This window comes from Gossypium arboreum, chromosome 4 (genome assembly GCF_025698485.1).
Source record: "Gossypium arboreum isolate Shixiya-1 chromosome 4, ASM2569848v2, whole genome shotgun sequence".
NCBI classification, from domain to species: domain Eukaryota; kingdom Viridiplantae; phylum Streptophyta; class Magnoliopsida; order Malvales; family Malvaceae; genus Gossypium; species Gossypium arboreum.
Genome location: NC_069073.1, coordinates 81,985,079 through 81,989,481, shown reverse-complemented (window position 1 = coordinate 81,989,481; position 4,403 = coordinate 81,985,079). Strand labels below are relative to the sequence as shown.

The following is a 4,403-nucleotide window of genomic DNA, read 5'->3' as shown; positions in this document are numbered from 1 at the left end:
CCGAAACGAAATTAACATCGACTGGTTTTGGTGAAATTTACTCACGATCACTTCGGTGATCAATGTAACATTTTAATTCAGCCTAAACGCCTAGGCCGGGTTTGGGGTGTTACAATTCAAAATAATCTGTAATTGAAGGGCACAATGACAGAGGATCCGAATCAACACTGAAAATGATTTCTCCAACTTTGTGGTAATTTCAAGTACAACGGGGTCAATATTGACACTATTCGTCTTTGGTTGTTCCCCTTTTCTTTGATTGATAACGACTTTTCTTGGTTAGAATTGCAGGCACCAGGATCTATCACAACATGGGATAAGCTTGTTGGGAAGTTCCTACAGAAGTTTTTCCCTATTATCAAAGCGGTTCAACTGGGAAGAGAGATTTATCTATTCAAAAAATTGGAAGCGAAAAGTTTTCATGAGGCTTGGGCACGATTTAAAACATTGATCCAAAAATGCTCGCACCATGGATTCCCTGAATGGATATGATTATAGGTGTTTTACAATGGGTTGAATGCACATGCAAGGTCCTAATTAGATGGAGTAGGAGAAGGAGCTCTTATGAACATGATGCGTACAAATTAATAGAAAGCATGGTAATGAACTCCTGTCAGTGGCCTATCAAGCAAATCACATATGGCCAAAAACCATCCACGGTAAACGCTATCTGGGAAGATGATAAATATCAGAAACTAGTGGACAAACTTAACGGTATTAAATCCACAAATAGTACATCATCTGTGTATGGAGGAGACAATCCACTTTTCCATTATATCAATAATCTCATTAATGATGTTAATTATATCGGGAATAGGGGTGGAAACCCTTATTCAAATACTTACAATCCTGGCTGGAGGGATCACCCAAACTTGTGATAGGTAAGAAATCAAGGAGGTGGTAATAATTTAAATCAAGCACTACCAGCCTCCTTATTTGGAGAAACCTCACGATAGGGCCAACCTAAATGACCATAGTATATGTGGTCAACGTCTGGATTGAATCCAAGAGGAAATGCAATCAATGAGAATAGAAGTAAAGCAAGTGTAATCTAAGTGCATTAATTCGTCAAGAATGTTGACTAAACTAGAAGACCAAATAAGCCAATTGATGAGTATGAAAAGAGATATTAAAAGGAAAATTGGCATAGGTATACCTAGTAATATTGAGAATAATCCTCGGATAGAAGGGAAGGAGTAGGTAAAAGCAATCGTGCTCTGGTCAGACAAAATCTTGAGTAGCCCGGCAACCTTAACACAAGAGAATGCAAAAGAGAATGCAAAAGGTCCCCCAGAAAAACCCTAAGAAGCTTATTAGGAACTAGAGCCAAATGAGGTCATTGAATCGGTAGTCAAACTAGAAGAGAAAATAAAAGACAAGTCCATTAACACATAGGTATTGTTCCCTTCCAAATTAAAAGAGAAATAGAAACAGGATGAGAACGAGTTTTTAAGTTTTCTAAACAGGTTCAAAACGTTGAATGTCAACCGACCATTAATTGAATTAATCAAGGAAGTCTCAAAATACACCAAAATTTTAAAAGAAATCATGTTTAAATGTGTAAAAGTTAAGGTAGGAGAGCAAGTCAACATCAATGCGTCCTGCGGTGCCATTATTTTCAAATAGGTACCTCAAAAACTGAAAGACCCAGAAGCTTTACAATTTCAATAGAGATAGGGAGCATTCATTTTCAAAAGCTTTATGCTGTTTAGATGCTAGTATAAACTTAATGCCCTTATCTATTTATGAAAAACTCAGGGTAGGGGACCTTAAAAGCACTCAAACTACACTAAAGTTAGCTTATAGATCTGCAATCGGACCTAAGAGAGTGTTAGAAGATGTATTAGTTAAGATGCGCAGTTTTATTATCCCCACAGATTTTGTAGTTTTAGATTTCAAAAAGGATAGGGAGATACCCATCTCGTTGGGAAGACCTTTTCTAGCTGCATCTACAGTGACAAATTGATTTAGAGAAAAATGAAATGACGATGAAAATTAATGATCAAATTGACGTTTTTAGATATGGACCTCACCAATGTGAGGAAACTAGGGGAGTAGTATCATTACCTATTTACCTTTGAATTTAACTATCCTGAATCCAAGGATATGCTTAATGTGATTAATGCAAGGCTAAAGGGCTGGTATAAGGAAGGATACAAGCTAAAAAAACGAAGGGGCATGACTACTGATGGACAAATGCTAAATAAGGCTCGAGTGGGAATGTGTCAGTGGAACTATTGGATGAATCCGGTGGCAAAATGTGATGAAACATTATTTTTATTCATATTATTGTATATTCAAATAACCATGTATTTTGGATCCTAACTTATCTATATGTTTAACATCCTAAAAAGGGAAAATTTTGGCTTAAATAAAGTTGATGTCGCAACACGACAACTTCGTGTCATAACACTGCATGTATAATGCAAGAATTGGGGAAAGCACTTTGGCGTTGTGACATGGATGATAGTTTCCCTAAGTTTTCCAAACTGTATGATGTGTCGTGACACAACACCTTGGTGTTGCGATGTCGGTAAACTGGTAGAGATGTTGCAACACGGAACCCCTATGCAGTGACATCACTGCAATTTCTTGTAGGTGACCCAACCCGATAGCGCAACCCGATGGAATTAAAACCCATTTTAGTCAATTTTTAACCATCTAATAACATTTTTTTACCCTAAAAACCCATTATCCACCTATTTAAACATTTCTTAACCCTTTAATCTTCCAACCTTCTCAAATCTCTTAAAACCTCTTAAATTGTTAAACTTAAATTTCACATTTTCATTAATTTGGTTAAAACTCCATCTCCCAATCATCCTTGGTTCAACAAAAAATGAGAACACCCAACAGAAAAATTGATGCTGCATAAAATTACATCATCATTCTTGGCCATATATTCCTTTAACAAAGCTTCAATGGAAGTAGAATATGATACCTAACCTTGCTTTGCATTTTGCCTCGGCTTAGGATGATTATAACTAAGAAGTGCATTGTTAAAATTCCCCGCACCTTGATAACTCCAACTAAAATCTGGATGTTATTTCCACCCTGAATTGTAGGTGTTGGAATAGAGGTTATTATTCTAGTTAAAATTACCCATGTAGTGTACCGATGCTAGGTTTGATGGGCACTCGTCAAATACATGATTTTTATCGCACTAAGCACATGATAGCTTGGCTAATTTCATCTCTTGGACTGTAGTTGGATTTATTATTATTTTAATCATATTAGCTAGAGAAGATACCTGGATTATCAATGAGGTGATTACATCAAGCTCTATGGTACCAACAGCTCTTCTATCAGTCCCAACTTTCATGATCAGATGTTAATAATCATTGTTGGCAATCCTTTCCAAAATCTCGTATGCTTCATTATAAGTTTTATCCAACAAAGTACCATTGGCAGACGCATCAACTACCAATCTCGTATGCCCATTCAACTCATTATAAAACATTTCTATTTGAGTCCAGTTTTAGAATCCATGGATCGAACATTTTTTAATTAACTCCTTAAATCACTCCCAAGCTTCATCTAGGGTCTCGTCCTTCATCTTCCGAAAGGACATAATATCATTTCTCAACTTGGCATTTATAGTAGGCAGGTTATACCATAGAAAGAATCTTTGGCAAAGATCATTCAATGATGCAACTGTTCCCGATGATAAAGCATTTAACCATGCTCTCGCATGACCTCTTACAGAATACGAGATTAGCTTAAGTCTTAAGGTGTCTTTAGGAACACTCTGGTGTTTGAATGAATCACATAATTCTAGAAAGAGTCTTAAATGTAATCGTAGGTCTTCAATGGGGAGTTCATTGAACTGTCCTACAGTTTGCAACATTTGGAACATTATTGGTTTTTAGTCAAATTGTTGAGCTTATATATTTGGTCTAACTATCCCTAGATTTAGATCATCCAACATTGGGACGACATGATCTCTAATTGGCCTATCTTGATCATCCACCACAAGTCCAATATGAGGATTTTCATTGCGATCATTTGGATAACATTAAGATCATTCTTGTTTCCAGCCATTTTTCTCAAGTCTTTTCTCTTTAAGGTTCTGTCAATCTCTGAATTAAATAGGTATTATGTGTTAGGAGGAATGTCTCTTACCATGCACTGATAGAAAAACTATAAAAAGTAAATACACTAAGTTAAATAAAACTACTAAGTATAATAACCAAACCAAATTTCACCAAATTCTCGATCCCAGACAACGGTACCAAAAACTTGTCGCATGTGAAATAATATGCAATTTGTGCAAGTATACACGTCGGGTTAAGTAACACAGTGATGAGTGAGTATCGTTTCTATAAGGATCGAATTGAGGCACAAAAGTGGTCAAGTGATTTTAATAGGTGTTATTAATGCTATGGCAAAAACAACGATAAGTA

At 36.1% G+C, this 4,403-nt stretch overlaps 1 non-coding gene across 1 annotated transcript; it reads left to right on the top strand.

Moving 5' to 3' along the window:
• Positions 1–3,482: 3,482 nt before the first annotated feature.
• On the top strand, positions 3,483–3,589 carry LOC128292070 (small nucleolar RNA R71). The gene has a single exon (XR_008282055.1). It is a non-coding gene; the product is annotated as a small nucleolar RNA R71 (small nucleolar RNA).
• The last annotated feature ends 814 nt before the right edge of the window (positions 3,590–4,403 follow it).